This window comes from Aythya fuligula, chromosome 17 (genome assembly GCF_009819795.1).
Source record: "Aythya fuligula isolate bAytFul2 chromosome 17, bAytFul2.pri, whole genome shotgun sequence".
Classification (NCBI taxonomy): domain Eukaryota; kingdom Metazoa; phylum Chordata; class Aves; order Anseriformes; family Anatidae; genus Aythya; species Aythya fuligula.
In genome coordinates, this window is record NC_045575.1 from 1,678,921 (window position 1) to 1,694,072 (window position 15,152).

The following is a 15,152-nucleotide window of genomic DNA, read 5'->3' on the forward strand; positions in this document are numbered from 1 at the left end:
CTCCGGCTCCAGGGCCGGGTGGCAGCAGCGTGGCCGTGATTGCCATTTCCTTTTATGCAGACAGCCCGGGAGCAGGCACGGCGCTGCTCCCCCGTTGGGTTTTCCGTGGAGTCCCATGAGCAGCTCCCAGGGGAAAGCAGCGCGGCCCCAATCCCCGGAGGCTGCTCCCGGGCTCGGGGCTTTTTCCCCTCCGTGTTTTACCCGCAGAGCTGGGGAGAAGCCCTGTGCTGTTTGGTTTCGCTGAGCCCCTCCTGGCAGGCTGGGGGTGACAAAATTGGGGTTTACCAACCCTGCTGTGCGCCTGGCAGCCCCAAAATCAAGAGACTGGCTCATCATTTGGGAGAAAGAGAAAATCAAATCGGTTTTGCTACGGGCAAGCAGGGCAGTGCCTCAAAGAGAAAAAACTGAGTTATCGACCAAGTGTCTGGTGCCCACGGAGGGGATTTTTTGGGCACCCTCAGCAGGGACTGAGCCCTTCCAGCAGTGACAAGCGCTGTTTGGTCTCGCTGCAGAGCAGCTCCATCGGTGCGGGGCAGGAGCCGTCCCTGGCATCCTCCCACATTGACCCGGGGGTAACGCGGGAAGCAGCACCCGCCGGCGCGCCCTTTGGGACAATTTAGGTGTTTTATTTTTTTTTTTCACATCCCAGCTCGGGATCCTTCCCCGGGGCCGGGCAGGCGGCCGGCAGCGTTGGACCATAAAAGGCAAAGCGCCGCGGAGCCGCTGCCGTGCCAGGCATCCAGGGCTGCGTGGCCGGGGCCCGAGCCTTGCAGCTCCCCCCCTGCTCCCCTCTCCGCAGCCGCCGGGGGATTTACAGGAGCCTGCTTGGCAGCAGCAGCATCCGAAGGGAGGTCCCGTCCCACTCAGAGGCTCATTTGGAGAACCCCCCCCAGCACGTTAGCGGGGATTTTTTGAGGAGTTTCGGCTCGCAGGCTCCTAAGGGGGCTCATTTCCGAGGATGCTGTTTTTTGCTGTTTATTTCGGGTGTACTCCTCCTGCCCCAGTAATTCCCCGAGCAATATAACGTGTTCCTGCTGATAAGTGCAGCCGCTCCGTGTCTCCGCGAGCTTTACACGGAGCGTCTCCAGCCCCGGGGGCCCCGTGCCAGCACCGCGCCGCTTCCCAGCAAGGAGAGAGGGCTTGGGGGCACTGAGGGGGGTGCCAGGCGCTGCCCAAAAATCCACGGCAGAGCCGAGGGGGGCGATCCTGCTGCAGCGTTTGGCCTGGCACCGCAGCAGTGCGAGCAGCGAGAGCGGAGGGGAGCCGGGGGTGCGTCGCTGCAGCGGGCTGGGGAAAGGAGGAGAGGCCCCGGAGAGGGATGAGCAGCGAATTTTGGCCGTGAGGGGCCATGGGCCGGCCGAGGAGAAGCTTCTGCGGCTGCTGGGGTGGGCTCGGCCGGGGCAGGGAGCAGCTCTGTGCCGGGAGGGAGCCCCCTGCCCCGTTACCGGCCGCGGGCTCGGCCGTGCCAACGTGAATTTCCCACCCTAGCTGGCCGTGAGGAGGCTGCGAGGCTGCCGGTTCACATGCCCCCGGGGCTCGGAGGTTTCCAAGCTGCCCCCCGTGTCTCTCCCCCGGCGCCTGGAGGAAGGAGAAAGGCGGTGCCGGCGCTCTGCCGAGCCCCAAGGTGGGAAGGGAGCCCGGGCGGGTGGACCGGGGGATCACGGGGAGCGAGCTGGCAGCCATGGAAGCATCCACCTGGCAGTCCCGCGGATATTTACGGGATGACACAAGTCAGGCACGAGGCAGAGACTGCGCCACGTCCCGGGCAGCCTCCGCAGTGGCATGCCAGGATTACGCCCTGCTGCAGCAGAGTCCGGGCGGCCAGGAGGGCCTGGGGCACCTTCCCCAGCCCGCGGCCGAGGCGCACGTCCCTGCCGGGGCCCCGATGAGCGGCAGCAGCTCGGATGAAGGCGCCGCACGGGCAGCGAGGGGGAGAGGGGAGGAAGGAGAAGCCCCTCCGAAGGTGTACGAGATGCAGGTGGGGCACAGGTGGCCGGGCTCCGGCCGGACGGTGAAGCCCGTGGTGTATCGGCTGGAGGAGAGCGAGTACCGGCGGCTGCTGCGGGAGGCAGAAGCGGAGCCCGAGGAGGAATGGGAGGCGGAGTACGAGGTACCTGTGCTCCAGGAGAGCTACCCAGGGAACGGGAAAGTGGCGAGTCCGAGCCTCAAGAGGATCAACGCCTTGCAAGGAGCCCTGCGCGGGCAGCTGAGCCGCTCGGACTCGGAGAGCAGCGTGGAGAACCGGCCGGTGAATAAAGCCGTGCCGAGCTGCCCCGCGGAGGGGATCAAACCCAGCGTCCCCATCAGGTCCGACAGCTTCGAGCGCAACGCCTTGCTGATGGATTACATCCTGCAGAGCAAGCAGGAGGCAGCGGCAGCCGTTCCCCACCTCCCCAGGGACGGCAGCAAGGCGGCCGAAGGCTTCAGGCAGGCGCTGGGCTTCGCCCCGCCGCCCGGCACCACCACCCCGGACCCTTGCCAGAACGGCGAGGAGGACGCGGTCAGGAAGCCCGAGGTGGACTGGCAGGTGGCGAAGAGCCTGGAGAGGATGGTGACGGCGGGCGCGGCGGCGAGAGACGCCGGGAAGCTCTCAAGGCAGAACAGCAGCCAGGTCCTGGAGAGCAGGGAATGGTTGGAAGAAGTGGATTTGGAGATGTTGGATTCGTACAGCGTGAGAAAAACCCCTCCGGCCCCTCCGGTCAGGTCGCACAGCAAAGAGAGCTTGGCTTTGAGCATGAGCAAGACGGTGGCGCTGACCGAGGCGCTGCTGGAGCCCTGCAGCTCCCTGGCAAAGCCTGCCAAGGAGCAGAGGGCGGCCGCGGGCGAGCGCGGCGCGGAGCAGCCGTCGGGAGGGAGGGCGCCGGGAGGAGGGGGCCCCGAGGAGCAGGAGCGGAAGGGGAGGAAGAGCCAGGAGGAGGATGAGAAAGTGCTCAAGGTCGCCGACGCCAAGAAAACCTTCGAAAAGGCAAAGGCAGCGGAGGGGAAGGCGGCGGCCAGCAGCGCCAGGAAAGGTGAGGGGAAAAGGAGGGGGGCTCGGAGCAGCGCCGGGGAGGCAGAGGTGGCGCGGTGGGGGCGCGGTGAGGGCGCGGAGCTTCGCAGAAAGCCGGTGCTGGAAGGAGCACGGAGCAGCTGGGAGCCACACGGGGCACGGCTGGGTCGAGCTGCGGTCCTGGCGAGGTGGGAGGAAAAGCAGGAGGCGGTTTGGGTCCGGCAGCCTCGAGGAAACGCTTCTGGCAGGGACTCTGTTCCGCGGGAAGGGGCTTTGCTGCGCAAAGGCTCTCCTGGATGCAGGTGGTGCCGTGCCCGTCCAGCTGGGCTGCTTGCCATGAGCAGATCCAGTGCCAAAGTGCCTCTGCTGGACCTGCTCCCCCTTCACGTGTGCTCATCTCCCTCTCCAGCCGGCCGCTGGGCCACCCGGTGTCATCGATCTCTGTAATCACAGCAGGGCAAGGGGGGGGTTATTTTCCTCAGGTCCTTTCCCTCCCGCGCTGTGATTTAGCTGGACGAGGCATCCAGGGAATGGCACCGACTTGGAAGCCATTTCACCGCCAAGAACTGAATTTTTGGGGGAGTTGTGCTGGTGAAAGCTGGACAGGGGTGGATGGGGAGAGGCGAGAACCCAACGCTCGGTCCCGCAGGGATGGGGTCGGACCCTGCTCAACCCGCACCCCCTGCTCACTGACAGCCTGCGGTGGTGGAGCGCCTTATAAGGGAAAATACAGGTGCTCGGGGCAAGGAAATCTGTGCTGGTTTGGGGTTGAATAAGGTATTTCCTTAAGGACTAGGTGTGATCAGCCCGCCAGGCCGGGTACATCGTGTTGTCAATGACTCGCGTTGAAAAGCAGCCGCAGCACCAAGCCAGAACACCAACACTGATGTGGGGTTTGTGCCGGGGTCCGTGGTAACAAACAGCCCACGGCCAAAAAAAAAAAAAAACAGATCCTAGCCTCTTAGGGAACCTCTGGAGACACATTATCCTTCTCAGGATGTAAAGAAATAGGACGGGGAAGTGATGGCAAGCTGAGAGCCATGGAGGTGCCACGATAGGGGACGGCAGGGCCGGCTTCTCACTCCGCTGTCGCTGTGCTGTGTCTGCTTCCAACCTTTCTGCTTCTCCCCACGCCTCGAGCCGCCCGGCTGCACGAGCACATCCTGCGTGTCTTGACCTCTGTGTGATCCCTTTCTTATACCTCTGATTTTTCCAGCGCCTTGGGTCCAGCTCGGTCCTGGACAGCAGGGAGAGAAACAGAGCACGCTGGCAAAAGGCTTCGGGACTGGTTGACTAATGAGGACGGGACTGGGATATGTGCTAAGTGTAACGTGGAGAGCCGCAGGAGCCACGGCGCCCAGCCTCACCTCACTTTGGCCACGCTCAAAGCCCCTGCTCACTGCCTGGCCGATTTTTGTCCTGCTCCTCTGAACGATAGGAAGTGCCAAGCCCGGGAAATTCACGTTGTAAATAAAATACAGCTTGCTTTTTTCACCTTTTTTCCCTTTTTTTTTGTGTGTGTGTGTTCTGCTTTCTTGTCTCTCTCCTCCTAGTTAATCATGTGGCGTAGCGGAGACAGCGACAAAGGCAACCCCATCTGTTGCAACTAACTAATTGCTTCGTTTTTATTTGGTGTCCCGACGGCTTAATGAGGTTTGGGGACCACCCCCCCTTTAGTGCAAAAAAAAAAAAAAAAAAAAAAATGTATTTTATGACCCTGGGCAATGATGGGGAAGAAAAATACAGGGGGATGGAGAGGAAAAAGCCGAGCTGGGATTTGATTTCAAGGTTTCCTTTCGGTGTAACCCCAGTGGGCATTTCTGTGCCCTTCCTGCCAGCATTTTGGGGTGGACGTGGCATGCAGCAGGCTGTGTGCACGTAGTGAGAGCTTTATGAAACGTGCATTAAATCATTTACAACAGCAGCATCAATGATTGATAACCGCCCCGGCCTAATGCTGCCTCCTGGCTGCTTGCAGCCCCCCGGGGGTCCCCGGCCGGGCTGCGGGGAAGGGGCTGGAGCTGAGCCCCCCTTTTTGCTGTGCTGGGGGCACGAGGAGGGGCAGATCTGCCCTTAATTCACTTCATCCTCTGCCTTAATTCACTCGTTCATCTTCCCTCCCTGTCCACATCCCCGAGGCGCTCTCACACTTGGCCCTTCCCGGCTGCTGTTTTAAAATCCCGGCTGAACGCCTCGCTCTCGGTATTTTCATTTCCTAATTCCACAGCTCCCCTTTCTGGCCGAGGACTGAATAAGGCCCAGCCGAGTGGGCTGTGCTGGGTGCAGGAGCTTGAGCACCACAGGGCCACCGCCACGAGCTGGCCGCTGGCACCTCTGAGAGCCACTGGACCTCGGCAGCTCTCAGGATTTGAGGATTATTCAAAAATCCCCGAAATACGAGGCTGGTGAGCGGCGTGGTGAAGCCACCCTCGCCTTTCGGTGTGAGCCTAATGGGTGGTGAGGAAGCAAGGCAGGAGAGAGCGGATCGGATGCCGTGCTTTGGATAGAAAGCGTTGGGATTTGTCATTGCAATCGGCTCAGATTGCTCTACATAACACTAAAATGATAAAAAATAAATAAATAAGCACAGCCAGCAGCATTGAGTGAAACAGCACCACGCCAAAGGGAGCAGCTCCCCCCAGCACTGCTGGATCCACCCAGAGAGCCTGGGGGGAGAAATACAAAAACAGCCTTTGGGTAGGACGGCCCAGTGCTCCCTGTGATTTTTTCTCTAAGTGTAATAAATCCAAAGGCTTCATGGAATGAATAGAAAGATAGCGGACACAAATGTTCTGGAAAAGTTGCATAACTCGGATGCTCGCAGTCCCGAAATCTGAAAGATGAACTGCCGGGTCTGGCATGGTTTGTATGACTTAGCAGTTAAGCTGCAAAACAACCGGACTTTCAATTGCTGATCTCTCTAAACCCTCTGCAAGCCGTTTTTCCTCCACTCACAATATCTTTAGCCATGAGGATTTAGGCAAATTGAAATGTTTGAGAGAAATTCATCCCCCAAGTGACTTTCCTGGGGCTGGCTGCCTGGGTCGCCGTCCATCCGGGCTTGCTGGGCCACGTTGCTCAACGCCAGCCAAGCCCCAAAATCTTCTCCTCGGAGAGGTGCCGCACTCAGCACCGACATCTGCCCTGCCCCGGGGAGCTGCTCAGGCCATAATGAGATCCATCCCAGCAGACAGCCACTACTTTCCATGAAGGGTTTGCTCAAATATCTTATCTAATTGTCCTAAAATGCTTCTGTTAGCACGGTGCCCACCCAGCATCGGGGAGGGGACTTGCACGGGTGCAAACTCTTGAGGTTTGTTTCAATTCTGCTAAGGATTTGCCCTGTGCTCTGCTTGGAGTCACATCTCGGGCAGGTGACGAGGAGCTGTGCTCCACACCTTTGAAAATAGCCCTTGTGCCTTCTGGTCCTTCTTCCTTCACCTTTTCTAAACCAGAGCTGATGAGACTGGGCTGGCAAAGAAGGCTGGGGGCATACCGAATGCGTGACTTATAAGGCACGTCAAGATCGTCTTAGTAATTTATGGCATGGATGGAATAGATGCATATTTGCAAGCAAGCTAATTTTAGCTGCTGACATAAGTTTCAGAGGTGGAGCCTGCAGACACGGTGCTGTTTCCCTATAAAGGCTGCGAGATGGGCTGTTTGCAGCAATCATGCATCGGTGTAGCACGGGGTAAGGTGCGCGATGGCTTAAAGCAGTCAGATGTACTTTTGAACAAATTCTCAGCCTTTTCTGCAAAATTTAATCATCAGGCGTGCTCGTGCCGATAAAATAGAAGGACTAAAATTTGTTGTCGGATTCCTTGTAGCTGCAAGAATTTGGTAATAGGATATTTTCCTCTTCAAAAATTAGAATTTGTGACATATTTTGACAAGCTGCTGGGCTTGCATCACACTGGCTATAATTTAAGTACTGTTTGTTAGAATTATTTCATTCAGCTGAAGTGATGAAGATTACTGTTTACAGAGGAACCACAGAGCATGTGTAAATCCCCAGCCATTATTTCTGTTGTTGAGACTTCAGCCCGAAATATTTGTCATTTCTTCATCGCCTTGTATGGCGATCTGTTGGGATTTACCCGGCTCGTTAATCCAGGTCGGGAGCTGAGTGATGTTTGGAACGTTTCCACCCAAACGTTCGATGAAGCATTAGTGAAAATTCAACAGGTATCATTTCCTCTCCTTTTAATCACTCCCATTTTAAATGGATGCCAAAATCCCACTTGTTATTTCTAAGCTGCTGGGTAGTGCTGGGTACTTCTGCCTTTGCTGTTGTGTTTCAGACCCAAGGAAAGCATCTCCTGGTACACGATTACAACACCATTTCAAGCTTGTTTTGAGCTAGAAGCTATACACATGCAGTACCACAGCATTACAAGTGCCGTTGTATGTTTGCATGAACAATTGCAATAACATTTTAACCCAGATGCACGGGTTCAAAACATATCAAACTGACAGCAGAGGGACCGGCAGCCGAGACATCAGCTCTGTCACTGACTCATTATGTGACCTTCAGCAAGTCACGTACCTGCACGGAAAATATGAATCACGATCCAAACCCACTAAACTACAGATTATCTACAGGTCTGCTCCGGGACTGCCAAAGTGCATTTTTTTTTTTTCCTTCTTTTTGAGCTGCAGAGAGGTTGTCTGAGGGATGAGGGCAGAGCGTGAGCGCTGGGCTGGCTTTCAGGAGGCAGACACGGAGCTCGTGCTAATTGGTGCCGAGGGCGGGGATGCAGCCTCGCCGCCCTAATCTTTGGGTGTATCATTTTTTTTTTTATCAAGGTGTTGCTCGGTACACAAGGGAGACTTTCCTGCTTCTCGAAGCAGTGGTTAAACTCGTGTGAAGGTTCGGCCAACGTTAAATAGCATTTGCTTGTTTAATTTGTAGCTGCCGTGGCATCAGGTGTTCCCATCAGCTGCCAGCCAGTCGGACCAGCAAAACCACGACAAATGCACCTCTCCGAGGCCTTGTGCAGGCTTTTACACCCAGCCACCACCTAACGCGGCGTGGTTTGCGCTCCTGCTGCAGTTTGATGGGGGCAGAGGAGCCTCTTTGCTCACCACCGCAATTTCACCAAACCCGGCATTATTGCAAAGGAAGTCACGGGCGTGCCTCACCCCCGAAAAAAAAAAAAAAAAAAAGAAAAAAAAAAAAGAGCCGGGGCCCCTTAAGCACCTAACCACATGCAAATGCACTTGAGAATATTGGCTAAAACGTGTGAGGAAGTTGAACCAGCTTTGGGTTTTGGCCATGTATGGTAAATATCTCGCAGCGCGGGCGCAGGCCCGGTGTCACCGGCCCCGCCGCGCTCCTGGAGGAGCTGAAGCGTGGCGCCTTGAGGTGCTTCCTACGCTAACCCAGCCGCTCGCTGTTAGGGACAAGAGGCGTCTGCCAGTTGTCTGGGTGAGGAAGACAACCCGCCTCGCAAATATGAGCTGATTTCCCCCAAATTTGCTTTCCTTCTGGGGCAACCTTGTGTTTTTAAGGCAGCTGCTGCGCTCCCCCCCTGAAGTGTGGTTTGGGGCAGAGGCTTTGTCACTGTCTTGTTGGTTGTGCTGCTAACCACCATGACAGAGGAGGCAACGCTTGCTTTTACTGCAGAATTGCTGTGGTGGTTTCTTTTGGGTGCTTTTGCTGAGAAACTGGTCGGGGGGGCTCATGAGGAGCCAGCAGCCCTGGCAGTGCTCAGAGTGCCCCCAGCCCACCCCACCGTGTGCTCAGCACCTCTGTGACCCCATTTGTGTGCCCTCTGTAGATAAAAGCTCAGCAAGGGGCTGGCTGTGAGCGCAGTGAGGGGCTGAATGTGAGGGAACGCACCGCTGTGCCTGTGAGGGAAGAGGCTCTGAGGGGCTGCAGGGACCACTGTGGGCATGGGGATAAAATGAGGGGCTAAACACTAGTGGAGGTATTGGGGTGAGGTGACTGAAGGGAGCATTGGTGCCCCCATCCCACTGGGGCCATGAAGGGACCGTGCCCTCCCTCAGCATCCCCTCAGCACAACCTCCAGCCCCCTCCCTCACGGCTCGGCTTTTATAGCCTCCCCCACCAGAGGGGCGGGGCCAACAGAGCGCGCGACCGCGCGTGGAGGCGAACCCCGCCTTCCCATTGGTCCACTCCCTTGCCACTCATCTGACCACCGAGCGAGGCGGGGCCCGTACCGGCGGGGCGGGGCGGGGCTTTGCCGGCCGGGTGGGCGGAGCCAAGCGGGGGCGGGTCCCGCCCCCGGGCGCCGCGGTCAGTCGGGCGGCGGCGGCGGCGGCGGCGGCAGCGGCGGGGGAGGGCTCCGCCGGGCTGAGGAGCGGACGCGGGGCGGCAGCTCGGGAACGCGGTGCGAGGCGGCCGCGGGGGTACCGTAGGGGCGCGGCGGGGGAAGGAGGGAGGGCGGGCTCCCGGTGGGACGGCGTGGGCGGGAGGGCAGAGCGGGTGTTGGGAGCAGCGAACCCACAGCCTCCGGTACCCGGGCGGGGCCGCCCGTTAGCCCCCGGCCGGCGGCGGGGCAGCGGCTGTCAGCGCTCGGGGGTCCCGAGGGGGCAGCTCGGGTGGCGGCGGAGCTCGGCTCCTTATTAGGTAGCGGAGCGGCGCGGCCCCGCCGCGGGTTCCGGCATCCGGCGGAGGTGGCGGCCGCTGGCGGAGCGGGGCCGGGCCGCGGCTCCCCCCCGCTCGGCTGCCGGCAGCGCCCCGGTGCCACCACCCGGTTGCCCGGTGCCTCCCGGTGCTCCCCGGTGTCCCCCGGTGCCGCCCGCCCTTTGTCCCGCAGCCGGGCCCCGCTCGCTGGCAGCGCCGAGCCCCCGGGACAAAAGGAGCCCGGGGCTACCGGGGGGTTACCGAGGGCTACCGGGGGGTTACCGGGGGCTGCTGGGGCTGCTGGGGTCGGGTCCTGCCTCGCTGCCCCCCGTGGGGTGGCCTCAGGCCCTGTACCCCCTCGGGCTGCACTCGGTGGGCTCCGTTACCACGACCCCCATATGCCCCCGTGGGCTGTGATCCCCCCCTCGGGGCACAGCAGGGGACCGGGGGCTGCGTGGGGACAGCAGCGAGGGATGGACGTGGGTCTGACACGGAGCGAAGCCCCTCGGGGGTGCAGCCTGCCCGTGGGGCTCCCGGCACCTCCAGCGGTGTCGGTGACCGGAGATATCGGCGACGTGGACGGGCGATGCTTCCCCCCGCAGCCCTGCCTGGCGTTGGGTTCGCTGCTCCCGGCTCCGTTTTAATCCTAGGCCAGGCTCCAGCCACGCTGCTGGGCGTCAGCCTCTCCCTCAGCCCTGTGCCTGCTGCAGGAGAAGGAAGCGAAGCAGCCCCGTGCACACCACGACCGGAGCAGGGGGCAGCTCTTTCCCCCCGTGGGGCAGGGCAGCGGGCGTTGAATCACCCCCCTCTTGCTCACGGGGAAAGGCAGATGGCAATAAAACGTCCCCGCTAACGTTGACGTTTGCCAGAGGCTGTGTACACAAAGGTAGGAGATCAGATACTGTCGTGATAAAAGTCAGCGCCTGTTTGGTTTGTGTTTGTTTTTTTTTTTTTTTTTAAATTAATTTCCGGAGCACGGTAGAAGCTGACGGGCTCAGGTGCATTTCGGGGAGCGTTTGTTTTCACGCAGCGCTTCGCGGTTGTAATTTTTCAATGGTCACTCGTAGGCTTTCCTACAGATTGCTTTAATCAGCGTTTGTGTGTCTCTTTATGTTCGCTGCTGGCATTGCTCTATCTTCTAGTGAGCCGCCTTTTCAAACATCATTGGATTTTTCAAGTTAAATCTTCATGCTTATTGCATCTGTCACTTCTGGGATGCACTCCAAGCGAAAGGCAGGGATTCAGTGTAATGGCACTGAGCTGGAATGCACAGAAGGGTAAAATATCAGCTTTCTTGACTGATACAGCGAAGGGCTACGAGAGATCTGCTCTCGGTAACTGTTACAGGCATCATGTCGAATTTAATATCGGAGGCTTTAACGACTGTCTCATAAAATGGCTCATTAAAGCACGAAGTCGCGTTTCGATTAGGGGAGGATTTATGTCATTGTTCTTCGTTTGGTTATTGATTCCGAGGCATAGACTCCGCTCGGATGCCAACTTCCTATTTTGAAGACATGAGCAAAACACTTCCTGGCCTGAGTTTTCGGCTCGGTGAGGTCATCGCTGCACCACTCCCAGGGCTAGGAATGTCCTTTTATGCAAACTCGCAGGCACATTTCGCTTGACTTTTAAAGTCTGGCTCTGTTTGTTTTGGTTGTGTTTCACCCAGGCTCTCGTGATAATCGCGGGCCTTCCACGAGGACGCCTTGGAACAGCAACTCGCTGAGGATTTCGAGTGCCCCAGTTTCAGCATTTACAGGGCACATGAGCAAGAGCTGCACGCCTGCGTTCTCTTTTACTCTTTTCCCTCTAGCCTCCCCCACCTCATGCCGTTGGTGTGCTTCAATTCTGGCTGTTAACTCTGAATTTAGTCTGATTAAAAACTGCTTACGGCTTCGGTTCACAGCCACGCCGGTCGTGTGTATCTGAACCGTCAGATCGGTGGTGGCTGTACGCTGATAGGGGCTGAGCTGTTGCTTTCTGTCCCAACACGCACAAACGCAGGTGATGCTGCCGTGACCGGGGTGAATGCCACGTCAAAACTAAGGCAGAAAAGGGTTAGGTTAGCTGGGGTGACTCAGGAAAACTAGGGCTGGGAGCTGCTTGTCCCAGCTGCGTGGGAGTAACTCCCCCAGTATGGGTAGGAATCGGTTACTGGGAGCTGCATTTGCGAGTAGGATCATCCTGGTCTGCTTTTCCCGTGTGAATGATTATGCTCAAACGGATTATTAGCTTCTTGCTGAGGGTATAATTGCTCGCTAGGTGATTTTGCACGTGCTCGAAGCCGATAGCATCAGCACGGAGCGTGCTGGGTGGCGCGGGAGGCGCCCAGCCTCGGGGTGCAGCAGCGGGGACGGGTGCTGAGTCCTGCACCAGTGCCCCTCGGAGGAGCAAAGCCACCAAGAGAGGTACACGACGGCGTGTATCAGCACCCCGTGGGGCTCGTCTGGCGTGAGCAAACCAGCAGGTGCCATCCTTTAAGAAGCCCTGGTCCCTGCACCGACGGCTGCTCCTCAATTGCGGGCGGTGTAAAATTCTTCCTGTTGACAGCAGCCGTGCTTCGGTTCCGCTGTGAATTAGCATTCGACGTGCCTCGTGGGTTTGTGGAGTGAATGCGAAAATGGTCACAATTAATGGCAGGATGTGAGAGGAGGCGATGATTTAGCATAAAATGGAAGGTGTCTGCTCAGGCACTGTGGCGCGCTTGTTCAAATAGATATATATTTTTTTTTTTACCCTTTTCCCATAAAATTCTTCATGCTACCGAGACAGATGTGATCTCTTAACAGCGGTCATCCTCGTAGAAGGTCACAACGTGCTCCTGAAATGGAGGAGGCTTCTGTGATGGCAAACCACAGAGGCTTTACAATCCTGCTCTGCAGGTCAGGAGCTAGCAAGGAGCTTGACAGCAATATTGAAAATGGCATCGGGTCCTGGAGGGGAAAAAACACCAGCTCTGGCAAGGCCCGCTGGTGCCCATCGAAAGAAGAAGTCTCCTTGGTTTAGAGGTGCCTTTCCTCAGCGTTATCATTTTGCTCGTTGAGTGCTGTTTGCTGGCTCTTGCACAAATTTTGTTGATGATGACAAGCGATAGCTCACGCGCCTCCTGCTATCGGCGTGTGATGTCTCTGCTGAGGTCTAGCCCTCGCTGGGGGGAGCTGGATGTGGCTGGCTCGGTTATCGTGATGCTGCTTGACACTGAGCTGGGCCTCTCAGCCCGTCATAATTAGGTTTTTCTTGTTTTCCCTTTTAATAATTGAATTTGGAAAAGCAGGGGAAATAAAATTAGGGTGGTGGTGGGATCCGACTTAAAGTGATTAAGGGTCAGCCTGATGGGGTCAGGCGCACTGAGATGAGCTGGCAGCTTGCTCTGGCAGTCCTGTGGATTCGTGCTCTGGTCTAGGAAGCTTCCTGGCCTTCTGGTGGCCCTCCAGAGGAGGTGCAAGTTTTTGGCAAAGCTTGGCTGGCCAGAGCATCTCTGCGTACATTCAGCCAACGTACAGCTCTCTGTGGATGAAAATTAAGGCAACCATTTCTGCAGTGCTGTCAAATACGCCTGCTCCAGATGTCATAAAACCAGAGGGGTTGTTCTGCCCCCAAAATAAGCCCTCTTTGCATCCATCCACGAACCCGGGGAGTGCATTTCACCTGCAGCTCCCTGCGCCAGCAGCCCGGGTACCTCATTTCAGCTCCCCCTGGTCCCAACCCTCTGAAATGTGGGAACTTCCTTCCCTCCCCCTCCGCCCCCTTGGTTCTGCATATAGTTGCCATAGTGACTGTGTTCTTCGGTCCTTGAAAACCCATTGTTTATCCCACGTAAAGGGATAAAAGTGCTGGAGATACCGCGTCTCGGAGAGGGCTGTGCTCCGTGCAGACCTGGCAGGGACTCGCCACCCTCCGGTCCCGCGGATTCGGATATTGGACGTGGGTCAGGCACCATCAGACAGACTGATAATGGGGATAATTAGCACCACCAGGGATTAGCAGGCAATAACAAATTCAAGCCGTAGTAAGCACTCTGTCCCTGGGGAGCCGGGCAGGCTGGCGGGTCTGGGCAGATGATCACTCGATACGCAGATAGGCATCAGCGCAGCCCCGCCAGCGGCCGCAGTGCCACGTTTGGTCTCAAAGCTGCTTTTTTTTTTTTTTTTTTTTTTTTAAATTTTCCCCTCGTTTTGAATGCTCATAAACTTCACAGTGTGTTATCTCGCGCTGGAATCCCAAACACGCCATGGCTTGGGGTGTACGCGTGGCGTTGGGTTGGTGTTTTTCATCCTCTCGAGGCAGCGTTGCAACCATCTCTCCCGGTTAGCTGGGTGCAGCAGGTTGATATTCTTCTTTTCCAAATAGAAAATGTGAGGTCAAGCGTTTTGCTCAGCTCTTCAGGTACTAGATAAGGAATATTTCTTGCTGGGAATCATAAGCATGTGTGGTACACAGGCAGCTCACATGTTGGCACCAGCAAGCATCGAGGTGTGGGGGTTTGCTGGTTCCTTCCTGGCGTAAGGACCACGGTGTCTTGGAGAATGAGCAGCCACAAAGCTGTCCTGCTCAACCAGGAGGAGGACGAGATGATTTTATTTCTGGTTCTTTTTCATTTCTGGATCTGCTGAGATGGGTTTGCAAGGCAGGAAAAAAAAATTCAGAGCCAGCTCAGACGAACGCAAGTTGCCAGACGCGCTTCTGCTTCAGCACCGCGTGACGTGTAGGCAGAGCTGTCCTCGCACAGAGCGCTCCTAGCCGGGTGCCGTGCTTCCCAGCAGCTTTTTCCTGGCCGCTGCTGCTTTTTGGAGCGATTTGTTAGTTCTGCGAGGCCTCTCAAGACGTGGTTGGAGGGGTAGGCTGCCCAGGTTTGGCCTCCTTTGGATGCGTGTGTGTTATCTCTGCGCTCTTCGCTTTGCTCCCGGACGTTTCTCTGGGGGCAGAGGTTATCTTTTTGGTCTTTTTATGTAGCGAGCGCTACATTGATCTTCTTTTCTACCAGGGGAGTTCTGAAGGGCCACGAAAGATCACATAAAAACCAGCTGGGGCTTATCTGGGTGCAATACCCCCTGCTGTTTTGGCCGCTCTCCTCCAGCGGTGCTGTAAATGCCCCCGGAGCCCAGTCAAAGGGCTGAAAGTTGGCGCTGTGTGTGCAGCACCGGGTGAGTAAAGCTTAAAGGTCACCAGATGCAGGCTGTGATCCCTCGATCTCCTCTTTCTGATGCCAGTTTCTGTCCCAAATCATGGCCCGGGGCTTGTGACAGGGCGGCAGCTCTGGTCCTGGATGGATCCGCACCGAAGGGCAGCTGTAGGACGGAGGAAATGGGATTGAACTCGGAGCCCTTTTGTTGAAGCGGATGTTGGAGGGGCCCTAACTGGTACCACGAGATAGGGAGTGAGCAGATGGGACTACCTGGGGTTGAGTTTTAGCCTCCACCCTCCCCCCCCACCCCCGATTTCAAATTGCACGGTAGGGAAATGGGACGGGATGACAATGGTGCTCCGAATTACAGGCTGCTCGGCCAGAAGAGCTGGCAGGACAGCAAATGGAAATCGGGAGAAGTACGTGCCAGGTCCAACGGTGAG

At 57.3% G+C, this 15,152-nt stretch overlaps 1 protein-coding gene across 3 annotated transcripts in view; it reads left to right on the forward strand.

The window, feature by feature from the left end:
- The first annotated feature begins 2,890 nt into the window (after window positions 1-2,890).
- Window positions 2,891-15,152, forward strand: part of CORO1C (coronin 1C) — a 40,220-nt gene continuing 27,958 nt past the window's right edge. Inside the window, exon 1 of one of the 3 annotated variants that reach the window (XM_032199251.1) lies at window positions 2,891-3,011. The gene's annotated coding sequence lies outside the window, so the exon portion shown is untranslated. Of the gene's footprint in view, window positions 3,012-9,287; window positions 9,365-15,152 lie in introns of those variants that run through there. The other 2 variants (XM_032199252.1, XM_032199253.1) reach the window with 2 other exon arrangements.